The following is a 12,931-nucleotide window of genomic DNA, read 5'->3' as shown; positions in this document are numbered from 1 at the left end:
CAAATGTCCCAAGTCATGCTTAACTGCTTCCAGCTTAGCTCTGAAACTCATTTCCAGTGTATAAATGTCACTATCTTACGCATGGCACTTGAGAATGCTTCCTGAGCACAGAAGGACTTCTGTAACTTAGTCAATCTTATCCTTTGGATTGGCTTCAATATGGACAGGACCTTTACGGTGATACGTACATGGCCCACTTCTCAACGCTTCTCTGTGACTCAGACGTGGTTTGGGTTTTGGCATCACATGCTCTCTGAGAAGTGCCATTTCTCCAGAGTCACATGAGTCTTTAGTATTTCTGTCCCCTGAGAGCTGGAATGACAAGTATACATTTCGCCTTAGCATGTGGTTGTGTGAGATCACTGGCCCAGTTGGGAATATGGGGTGAATTTCCTTCAAGTTTCTATAAGGGTAAGCGTAGTGCATATTTGCTACAGAGTAAGATAAATATTCCCAGAAAGATTCTGCCTTATGCTGGGATACATGTTCAGAGTCAAGAAAAGGACTAGACATCAACCTTCCTTGCCACTGAAAGGTTGCCCAGCTGTGAGCAACAATAAACGGGCAATAAACGGCATTCTTCTTCCCCTCCTGAGACTGCAGCCAATAGAGACATGGGCATTAGAATCAGACCTGTGGGAATAAAAATAACATCTTTATTTTTTTTTAACGTTTATTGATTTTAGAGAGAGACAGAACACGAGTGGGGGAGGGAGGGAGAGAGAGAGAGAGAGAGGCAGAAATGCAGAATCTGAAGTAGGCTCCAGGCTCTGAGTTGTCAGCGCAGAGCCCAACACGGGACTTGAACCCAAGAACCTCAAGATCATGACCTGGCCTGAAGTCAGATGCTTAACCAACTGAGCAACCCAGGCACCCCACATCTTTATGATTTTTGATAAAACTGCTGGACAGTAGGCCTGAGGGGTTGCAGATGGCAGCTTCTGACATGACCTCCAATGACCTCCACCCCTTGGTATTCACATCCATGTACAATCTCTTCCCCTTGAGACCCAGTAACTTGTTTCACAAATGGAATATGGTGACAGTTATGCCTATATATATATATATACACACATATATAAAATTATATATAATTTTATATATGTGTGTATATATACGCATAATTATATATATATAATTGTAACTTCTATTTTACTAGTAGAATCTCTTTTGATCCTCTTCCTTACTGGCATTGATGAAGCAAGATGGAGACACTCAAGTGGCAAGAACTCGAGGGCAGACTTTGGACAACAGCCCGTGAGGAACTGAGGCCCTGAGTCCAATATGGTGCAAGAAACTGATCCTATCCACAGCCGGGTGAGCTTGGAAGCAGTTATTTCTCCAGCTGAGCCCTCAGATGAAATCCCAGCTCTGGCTGACACCTTGATTGCACTTTTGAGAAACCCTGAAGCAGAGGATCCCGGGAAGCCATGTCAAGATTCCTGACCCGTAGATACTGGGAGATAATAAGTTGTTTGAAGCAGGTAAGTTAGGGACAATGTTTCCCTAAGCAATAGATAACTAACACAAGTGTGTTTGCCAAGTGGACTTGCTAACCTACCCTTAAAGTAGACGACTATACCCACCTGCTCTCTGGCAGTGCTTAGAAGCTACATCATCTTTGGAGGCCTCCTCTGTACAGCTTGCACAAGTAGAGAGGACAATGGACAATGGCTTTTGTTAGGCAGGGAGACTCCAAATCAGCTGGGGAAGAGGAAGGATCATTTCCTATTACCAGACTTAGCTGGTAAGTCAGTCTCCTCCACTGGGGAAAAATGAGGGTGGAGAAAATCCAGGAGTGTTATTCTAAATATGTCTCTCTACTCTTAAAAAGTAAGAACAAACTCAGGGTTGATGGGGGGGGGGGCGGTGGGAAGGAGGGAAGGGTAGGTGATGGGCATTGAAGAGGGCATCTTTTGGGATGAGCACTGGGTGTTGTATGGAAACCAATTTGACAATAAATTTCATATATTAAAAAAAATAAATAAATAAAATAAATACGTCTCTCTACACATGCAAATACAAATGGATGAGTATCCTTAAGTCATATGGTTACCTAAGTGAGCAGGTAAATTACCTCACTTCTACAGCTAAGAATGAGGCCTACAGGTAGACCATGAATGTGTTGGGAAAATATGTTCTCATAGAAATGATAATAGAAAACAAACAAATAAACAAACAAACAAACATTTCTCTTTTACAATGAGAAATCCTTGGGGCACCTGGGTGGCTCAGTCAGTTAAGCACATGACTCTTGCTTTTGGCTCAGGTCAGGATCTACAGCTTTGGAAGTTTGGGCCCTGCATTGGGCTCTGTGCTAACCATGGGGCCTGCATGGGTTTCCTTCACTCTCCCTCTCTCTGGCCCTCCTCTGCTCATACTCTCTCTCTCTCTTAAAATAAACTTAAAAAAAAAAAATGAGAAACTCTTCCTGTTAAAGAACTCCTTCATAGAAAAGTCTTCCTGTGCTGATTTGAAAGTTTGCATTTCACTTTCTCATCCTGGTTTTGATGTCTTTAATTAAAAAAGTCCTGTGCTGCTTCTCAGGTGCCAGCGCTCAGCAATGCAAAGATGCATTAATATCCATCTCTGCCCTCAAGGGACATACAGACTTCCAGGCAGATGTGTTTGAAAACAAGCCTCTAGAACACGCTATTGCAGGTTTGATTCCTTTGGAAGCTGGCTCTCAGGGGAAATTTAACATGTAAAATGTTTATGGGAACGGTCCATAGGATTAACACCTGTTGAAGGAAAGGGGATGTAGAATTGGGCAGAGGGAGTTGTCCAGCTGTGAAGGAGGCCTCAGGTGGCCTCAGGTGAGCACAGGAGAAGCTCTGGTGCTAAAGTGGCCCTTTGGAGTTAACTTCATAGACTGAGATAGCGTGGCTCTATACATCACTGGCTTCTTCGTTGGATGTGGCCACCCTGACAGGGTGGGATCCTGAAATAGGCTTTTATCTGCACTAGAAGGAGTCCCTGAAAGGGCTGACAGCTGAAAGCAGTGTGCCATGAGCCCTCCTAGCAGCTGGGGTGGCAAGTCTTTTCTTGATGGAGAAGTTTAGGAGGTAGGATCCCCCCGTACCTTTCCAAAAAGGTAAGGGTAAGACTCTGCTTGGCAACAGCCTCCTTAGTAGAAATATTCCACAAGATTCCCTCTGTCCACCTTCAGGCCCATTTTACTATTCTACATGGGGTCGGGGGAGGTGGTTAAGGCACTCAGGGTCCTTATTTCCTTTGCCTACCTCTGCTAACCCACATCAGCCTCTTTGGCATCCAGTGTCCGCTGAGGTGGGAGAAGTTCCCATTGGAACTTCCCACTGTATATGAGCCTGAAAGGTTACCTAGGGCCACTTTGTTTAGCGAGCTGTATATCACACTCAGGAATTTGAATATTTTGGTTAATGAGATCTTATTGGAAGATCAGTCTTCACAGTGCCCAGGGGTCAGGTCACAGTTTTAATCCAGAAACGGGTGGCAGTATAGAACATGGGTCTGGGAGGAGATTGGAAGCATGGGGACAAAATAAGAGACTGAGATGTGGTTGGAAAGAACGGTGGTGAGGTCCAGGGCAGGGAGGAGAGCAGGGAGGGGGCCTCCGAGGGAGGGTTTTAGAGATTAGATTGACAGGATTTGAAAGCTGATTAAAGAAAAAAAGTTAGAATACATTAGTTTTCCAGCTTGAGCTAATGCATGTGTGAGGGGGGAAGAGTGGAGCTCTTTTCCCTGCAAAAATGTACTTATTCTAAAAAAATAAATGTGAATGTGCTATTATTTAGATACTATTGTATATTTTCATTTGTTTCGTAACTAACAGTTTTTCAGGCATAGGAAATTTGGGTGGGCATTAAAACATTTCAAAACATTAGCTCACCGTTGATATTAAGAATGATAGCAACCCCTTTATTGAGTGCTGCTGGCCATTTGGGGCACTCATCTGAAATTATCTTATTAAACTTCACGACGACACGACTATCCTGTGGATTATTGTTATGCCAGTCTACAGATGGGAAAAGGAAAATCGTGTAATCAAGATTGAAATGACCACAGTCCGACTTTAAAGCTCATGCTTTATTCATATAACCAATCCAAAGCCTCATTCAAGATACTCTCAGTCTTCCCCTGTGCCGATCCCCTGGGCCATTGTCTCTGCTAATAATGTGTACTTCCCATCCTTTGGCAGCCAAAGGGTTAAAGGTAAGGTAGCTGATTCTGCAGGCAATCTATGCCAGTAATTTGTGGTATGGAATGTTGATGTGCTGAAAAAAAAAAAAAAAAAAAAAGATGTTCTAGTTGCCAGGATTTCTTGCATAGAAACAAAACTTCCATTCACATCTTGCTGAATTTCCAGGACCTAATTAGATGTGGGACCAAATATTCCAGTTTCTTCCCTTGACAGGAGCACAGATGAACACTGATGAAGGTTGGAAATAAGATTTTCAGCCTTTTTTCTTTTTAAGAGTTATAGCTTTATTTGACGGTAAGCTTCGATTTAAATACTACCTACAGACTAATGTGTCCTCTCTCAATTTTCTAGTATATCATGTTACATTTGAATGGGACTTTGTCTTTTACCAGACGTGGAATCCTATCTGATGTGCCAATAATGTGAGGCTGGGTGACTCAGAGCGTTGAGTGACTTGTCAAATCTCTCCCAGCTCCTAAGAGTCAGGACCAAGTTTCAGACTTGGCACTTCCAATCTCAGGTTCAGTACTTTTTAAACATTTTCACCGCACTTTGGAGTTTTGTTGGCCAAACAGCAATCAAAAGCACATGATGTCAATTGAACTTTTCTTATTCGTATATCAATGTATAGAAAAACCACTTTAATTCTACTCCTGTTAAAAATAGAGTTCGAGTGAAATGAACCAAAGTTTGGGTTTTTTTTTTTTCTTCTTCTTCATCTTGGTCTTAGAAAAACAAAACAAAAAGCAGAAAACAGGAGACAGATTCATTTTTTTTATGGTGACCCGGGACGGATGACACCCAGTCAACCCGAGGATTTGCATAGAGTGTGCGTTGTTTTTGTGAAATGTTGTGCACTGTTATGCTATCGCATTGAGGAATGACACTAGAATTTGGACTTTGAAATAAAGACGAACAGATAAGTCTTGGTGACCCACAAAGGCTAGCCTCTTTTGCCTTAGATTTGCAGACAGGGATTTCTGTGTCGTACTGGGATTAAGGGTGCCAAATGTAGCCAGGAACTGCTTCAGCAATCATAGATGTTGTTTTTCCAATCGGGCCAATCTGCCAGACTGGCAGACAGAAAACTAACAGAAATATTAAATATAGACAGATTCTATAGTTGAATCTTGTTTTTTTCCTCTCTCTGCTGGAAGTCACTATAAAATAGTAGCCTGTGTGTAGGTCATTAAAAACATACACAGATACACACACCGCGTTGTGTGTTTGCACTGTTAAATAAGTCTTTGTGAACTCGGTAACTGGGTGCCAAAACAGCTGCCGCAGATGTATTAGGTGGCTGAAGTGGTCCTTCATTTACGATGTTATTCCCAGATACTCTCTCCTGGCTCCCTGTCACACGGTGCGAGATTCCGTCCTCTATTGACCTACGCACCTTGGAGAACCATTTCCAGGGAAGCACCATTCTTCCAAATTCATCCTCTCGAGGTCTGGTAAATTTGGTGGATTTGTACTTGGAGACCTTGATAGAAGAGTTGGTTTCATTTCCAGGATTTGTTTCCACGCGTGGTCAACAAAGATGCATAATTACGTGCAATTCTTCTCCTGGCCACAAATGTAACAGAAGGGAGCTCAGTTAGCTTCTGTGACCACAATTTATATAGAGCAAACCCTCCCCTCAGATTCAGAGAAATGATGACGTGATTCCATTGCAACATACACATGTGGCTTCCCCCAGATGCCCCCGGGGTACAAAGGGGCCTTATGCAGCTTGCGTGGCATCATGATCTCTCTTTTCTATGAATATTCTACTATTTTCTCAGCTTTCTTACAACACGTTTTTCTACTTCCTTTGCTCTATATTTCTTAGGAAGAAAAGAGTTTAATAAAGTGATACAAAGAGAACTTTTGTTGGGTAGAATTGACCAATGTTAGCTTAGAAAAATTATCTTCCAAATAATTTTATCTTATAAGTAGGAAGCATACAGGAGTAGTGGGCTCCATTATAGCTGATTTGGAAAGACCTCTTCTTTCCCTTCCATCAGGAAAAGTGGCAAGTGAAATGATGCTGTCTTTGGAAATCTGTGTTCTTTATACAAAGCTTGAGAAACAGTATTCTTCAATATTAAAAGTAATATTTAATGGACACGTTTCTACATGGATTGGGAATTACGTTTTTCTCTGATATCAAGGATTTGGAATACCTGACCCTTTGACTAAAAGCCATGAGTGAATTTCGGGAGCAATAAACAATGCCATCTTCCACCTAGGACTCTTTGCTTCTTGACAGTCTTAGAGTTGTGAGTCTGAATTGGAAAAATTGGTTTTTTTCCCCTTTCTATGTCTGAGAGATGGAGAGCAAGGAGGGGTAGAAAAGTTGCATTCTTCAAACAATCCACATCCCAGAATAAACAGCATATATATAGTCCTTTCTGGATAATTATATGTTGGCAATGTTTGCTAACTAGTTTTGTCTGACTTCTCAACCTAGATTCTTCACCATTATATTGCATAGCAACACATTCCTTGTACCCGAAAGGCATTTGTGGCCTTGTCATCTTACACATGTGGGAAGACCCCAATTGCAATCTTTAATATGGGAACTTTTCTCTGCATGGGAAACCCTCCTGTCTTGCATCAGAATGCTTCATTGATGGCTCAGAACTATTTGGTACATTTTGAAAATTACGTTTTCTACAGAAGCTTAAAACATCACTGTAAACTTATAGCTTATGAAACATAAATTTATTATCTTACAGTTTTGTAGGCCAGAAATCTGTTGTGGGTCTCACTAGGCTAAAATGACAGTATTGGCAGGCATGTGTTCCCTTCTGGAAATTGTAGGGGAGAACCTGCTTCCGTGCCTTTTTCAGCTTCTAGAGGCTTCTGACATTTCCTGTCCCGTGGCTCCCTTCCAATTTTGAAGCCAGCAATGGGGTATTGGGTCCTTCTCATGTGTATTATTCCAACGTTTACATTCAGCATTACGTCTCCTTCTCTGACTCTGACGTCTCTTCTGCCCCCTTCTTCCACTTAAAAAAAATCCCTTGTGATTACATTGGGCCCACTCAGATTATCTGGTATAATCTCTCCATTTAATGTTAGCTGATAGGCAAACACAATTCCATATGCAACCTTTATTCTCCCTTGTCATGTAACAGAACACATTCCTGAGTTCTAGGGATTAGAGTCTGGACATCTTTGGGGGGCTATTATTCTTTCTAGCATGCCGCCCCTCCTCTCAGATTTTATTAATGAGGGGCAGAGGTTGAGTTCTTGAACTGGGTTAGCAAAGGTTAGCTGCTCTTGGCAGAAGTGAAAAGGATATTGCTTGGATAAATGGTCAGGAGCCTTACCCTAAGCCTGAGCATCATCTCTCAGAGCAGCTCTACAGAATCAGTTCAGAACCAAAATGTTCCGTCTGTAGGATACCCGGAAAAGTGTCATAAATGAACACTACTCCTTTCTAATGTAAGTATAGTAGTACTAAAAAGGAGGCCATTTACATTTACTGACTCTACATTCTTTGGTTCTAGTCAATAGATACATTATTATTCTTTATACAGATTTGCCTGCGAGAAGACAATACATTCCCTGAGAAGGTGATCTGGGTTGCTGGGTTTCTACCTTTGCTCAGTCATTGAGCATTGTCCATCTGTGGGAGGGACACCTCCCATTAGCCCCTGTTGGACAGTGTAGTATGGTGTTTCAGACAAGGCTTGTCTTGGTTGAACCTTCCCACTCTAGTTGTTGAGATGTGCTTTCAAGTCTTTTGAAATGTCCAGTTTTCTCCTTTCTCATTTGAATTCCAGAATTCTAGCTATGTGGGCAGGTTTTAGGTTTGACCTCTGCCCTTCCTCTGCTCAGCCTGGACTTCTGGACTTGGCTCCTGAATTCAGCTCTTTTAGCTTTGCTCATTCTGTTTGATTGGCCCAGTTACTCCAAATTGGATTTTCAATAGTATTTTATTATTCCTCTATTCTTACCCACTCCTTCTACCTTCACTCCTACACTTAGGTCCTCCTAAGGTATGCAGAACTCTCTGCCAGGTCTCACTGACCTTGCCAGGTTTTATCTCAGCCCTTTCTGGTTTTTCTCTTGTTGGTTTCTCGTGACTATGAATAGATACTTAGACAATGGTAAACCTCATTAATGTAGAAGAAGATGCTTTAATAGGAGAAATCAAGGTAGGGGCGCCTGGGTGACTCAGTTGGCTAAGTGACCAACTTCGGCACAGGTCATGATCTCATGGTTCATGGGTTTGAGCCCTGTGTCGGGTTCTGTGCTGACAGCTCAGAGCCTGGAGGCTGCTTCAGATTCTGTGTCTCCCTCTGTCTCTGCCCCTCACCTTCTCTCTCTCTCTCTCTCTCTCTCTCTCTCTCTCTCTCTCAGAAATAAATAAACATTAAAAAAATAGGAGAAAAAAAGCAACTCATGATATAGCACATTACATATAATTTCTTTGCAGTGTTTTATAAGGAATCAGAATATAAAGAGTCACTTACTCCGATTTTTATATCTGTCATAACTAGAATCCAGCTATAGAAAGGAAGAGAATCTCAAACGCCTGACACTGAGTTGGGAGATTATCATGATTGGGAAAGAAGATTTTGACCACAGAAATGTGAGTCACTGTATAAAAAATAATGTCTCCCTTTAAACTGACAGGGAAATTTTTTTTAATAAAAAAAAATTTTTTTTGGCTTTTAGTTGGAAACATTTCTCAAATTTCTAATTACCTAGAAGTAGTTTTCTCCAGAACCTTTTGGAAATAAAATGTAGGGTCTAGAGAGGAGGAGAAAAGTAGGTGAAAGCCAAAAAAAAAAAAAAAAAAAAAAAAAGTTAAGGCAGAGTGTTGTGTTTCTTTGGGAAATTTTCCAAACCATCAGGAGTGTTTGGGGTGGCCTGGGGACGCAAAGGGAGGGCATCTGTGTGTTCGAGAGTGTAATGAGGAGTGCCATGGCTGTGGTAGGTGGTATAGAGGTCCAATGGCCAAAGGTACTCCGAAGCCAGTCCTTCTTCTCAAGGGGAAAAAAAATATCTTCTCCTTCTTCCTTTAACTATAAGACAAGAACTAGGATTAGAGAGGACAGTGGCCCTGTGGGCTTGGGGACTCATATGTAATAAAATTCTCTAAAGAAAACCTTCACAACATGAAAGGGATCTGGCTGAGAGTATTATAGACTTGAACGAGAATTTTGCAAAGAAGATATGGCAAGGACTGGAGACTCATCTGCAGCCCGCACATTCCTGTAAAACCCTTTAGGCTACAGCCCCGAGAGTCACGGAACGTTGAAAGGTAAATGTTTTCAGCGTCAGGCAAGTGTTGAGAGAAATAGTGTGCTACGGCGTCCTCCTACCCGTCCGCTGGTTCCCAACCAAATATTTTTGCCTCAGAATAGATGTTCGGTCATGGTTGGTGCTCCAGGAAATCAGGTGGCCTGAACTTGGATCGTGGCTTCCCTAATTACTCTCCAAGTGGCTCCAAACAATGTATTTAGCCTCCATATACCTTCTGTGTAATATGGGAGTAATAAGATACCCTCCTTGATTGTGGAGTCCTGACGTGCATGTGAGGTAATGCATGCCACACATTTAGCACACCTCAGGGTATGTAATAGGAATCATTAAGACGGGACTGCAACCGTCATCATTATGAATATTATTACAGTTAGTTGAACTCAATGACTCAAGAGATGTGCCTTTCGGAGCAGCAGGAGTTCTGTTTCCTGATCCTGTCTTAACTAAGGGTTAACTTGCACATATAAGCAAGCTCTCCCTTTCACTTTCCAGGGCACGGACTTCAAAGTTTAGGCTCTCTACACCCTACAATTTGAATTTGTACTACTTTTGGTTCAACGGTGAAATTGTGATATGGTAGAGCTTACTCAGCCAGGCTCATTTTTTTTCTATTTTCCCTTGCAGCCAGTTTGGCATTACATAGATCTTAAAGCTGGTTTCACACTCCATTGTATCAAAGGTTAGAGGTCAATTTGAAACATGGCAGGAGTGGACCATAATAGCCTTTGGCACCTAGATCCCCCTTTTATACAGTGCAAAGCATTTTAGAAATGCTAACCTCAGTGGGGTGCTCAGATTAGTTCTGTTTTGAATTAGCCCCTCCAATCTGGGTGGTAAAATGTGAGCAGGGAGGTTAAATGAACTTATTCAAGTTCAGGAACAGAGAGCTTTTCGAAACTGATATTCATATTTAGAACACAAGCTTTCACTGCTTTCTACTCCTGCCCCTTCCTCTTAGCCTTCTCTGGGATTAAAGGCATTCTCTGACATTTACAAATTTTCTGTATCTAGAGGGAGATGGTGTTAAAGTGTAATATTTGTCTAATTGTTTTCCTCTTTCTTGGTGAATTTCGTTACTGGACAGAAGGCATCAGGAAGGGAAGAAGGGAAGAGTCTGGTCCTGGGTCTGCTACCAGTCATCACAATGTTTACAAAGTGAAGGGGGTTGCAAAGATGTCCTAGGGAACCAGCCATCCTCACTGGCGGCCCAGCAGGGGGACTCTTTAGGCTTGGTGTTGGAGAGGGAACAGTTCCCAATTGATGCTGAACAGTTGCTTTTATTTTCTAAATGTGGAATTTTCAACAGATGACACCACCCTCCCCTTCCCCCCCCCCCCAAGGAAACTTCTAAGGCTGCTGTTGTTGGCTCTGACATCTTTTTGAGGTGGAAAAGATACATAAGAAGGACAAGAAAAAGAAGAAAGAAAAGGAGGAGGAGGAGGAGGAGAAGAGCTAGAGAAGGAGGAGAAAGAGGAGAAGGGGGGGAAAATATTTCTCTTACATTGCTTAAGATAAACATGTCTCTTGGCAAAATTGAAACATCATAGAAGTTCTTTATTTCTGTTATCATTTTTTTTCTAGGATAAGAAAACACTTCAAATATTTGAATGCAGGTTCAACCACAACTGTATTTGAATAACAGGTAAATATGTTCATGGGGGTGTCTCCAGTACGAATGGATGGTAAGGTCGTCTAATCACAGACGGCTTCTTTTCCTTTGGTGTCCCTGCTCTACAATGTAATGCTGAGATTTTGAATTTATGATGAGGGGGATTATTCTATTGTGGCTAAAAATTCTACTGATGCTCAAGTTATTGATCCATCTATCCAACTGGAGATCTTTTGGTTATTTGCCTCACCAGTTTCTTTATTGGTAAAAGTTCTTGTAAATTGCGTTTTAGCAGGGGCTTTATTTAAATCTCTCTCCTATCGTTTGGTAAGGAGTAGCTTTCCAGCTGTTTGCTATGACTGTGTCCACTTTATGTAACTACCAAATGCCTCTGTAACATTCTGGACAATGTGCACTCGTTTTATCATGTGACATTTTCTATTCAACATTGGCTGTATCTATAGACAGAGGCAGGCAGGAGAGATGGGATTTTATTGTCTTAGCCTCCTGGCGTGTTGAGTAGAAACTCTACATCTTAACCTTTACAGTTAATGGTAGAACACACACAAGTGCTCAGCCTAGGCTCTCAGTCAAACATCAAAAATTGGGAGTCAATTCTGAAATGTTATTTTGGGGGATGTAATAGGTGCGTTTCTGGCAGATTTCATGTAGTGCTATTCAACTGTCCTAATGGGGGTCAGATGGGAATGGTGAATCTCAATGTTTCCTAGTAGCTCTTAAAGTCCTGCCTAGACAAAAAGTTGCAAAATACACATTTTTCTCATAGACTCGGGCAACATGTTCATGGAATCCTCAAAAATGCATTCAGTTAAAATCATTAGAGTACAGCTCACTGGGGCACCTGGGTGGCACAGTCAAACACCTGACTTCGGCTCAGGTCATGATCTCACGATCTCATGATCTCAGGGCTCATGGGTTTGAGCCCTGCATCAGACTCTGTGCTGACACCTCAGAGCCTGGAGCCTGCTTTGGATTCTGTGTCTCCCTCTCTCTCTCTGCCCTTCCCCCGCTCTCTCTCTCTCTCTCTCTCTCCCTCAAAAATAAATAAGCGTTAAAATAAAGGAAAGAAAAAAAGAAAATGTTCCTCCCCCGCTCATGCTCTGTCTCTTTCTCTCTCTCTCTCTCTCTGTCAAAAATAAGCATGAAAAAAAATGGAATACAGCTCGTTTTATTGATGTTCTACTTTGAGAAATAGAAAGTCAGTGCCCATGAGACTTCTAGATATTTCCTCCTATGGTTAGCTTTGATATCTCCAGGCAACTAGTGCCAATAAGTCTGAGTAGATATGACATTCAGCATCCTTTCCTTTTCAGATGCTTAAGGATATCATGGAGAACCTCAAGCATTAAAATATTCACCTTTGGGCAGCACCAATTAGTTTTGCAAATCAAATAAATTGGCATAAGATGCACTTTAATGGGTATAAGATGTCCTTAAAGTTACTTGGAGTGTCATCCTAATTTGAAAAATGCCTTATGGGGCCAAATGGAAGTCTTTCTCATTTTTTTCTGACAATATTCCATATAATGTTCACTGATAGATTAATATTGAAAATGGCCTGGCTCTCAACAAGCAGTCAGACTCTGCCAGTCACAGACCATACTGAAATGGCTTGCCTTAGTAGTTTTGGATATTTCTAGTTTATACATATTTTATTTTGAGTTTCATGCAATTAAGAAGGGAACAGGATTTGAAGAACTATCCCTGAGCCATAATTCTTTTATGATAGTTCCCAGATTCTGGGAAAGTCTAAGTTCATCTAACTTTTTGGTAGAATAACAGATATGCCAATCCACTGTGTTCTTAATTCTATTTAAAATTCTTCTGGACAATGAACATGCAGAATGAAGAATCTT

At 41.6% G+C, this 12,931-nt stretch overlaps 1 long non-coding RNA gene across 1 annotated transcript; it reads left to right on the top strand.

Annotated features, from left to right (window-relative positions):
* The first annotated feature begins 4,335 nt into the window (after positions 1-4,335).
* On the top strand, positions 4,336-12,471 carry LOC122240825. Its single transcript, XR_006220532.1, has 4 exons — positions 4,336-4,420; positions 8,677-8,768; positions 11,027-11,087; positions 12,389-12,471. It is a non-coding gene; the product is annotated as an uncharacterized LOC122240825 (long non-coding RNA).
* The last annotated feature ends 460 nt before the right edge of the window (positions 12,472-12,931 follow it).

Source organism: Panthera tigris, chromosome C1, assembly GCF_018350195.1.
Source record: "Panthera tigris isolate Pti1 chromosome C1, P.tigris_Pti1_mat1.1, whole genome shotgun sequence".
Lineage (NCBI taxonomy): Eukaryota > Metazoa > Chordata > Mammalia > Carnivora > Felidae > Panthera > Panthera tigris.
The sequence above is the reverse complement of the archived record's forward strand: the minus strand, read 5'-3'. Positions and strand labels throughout refer to the sequence as shown.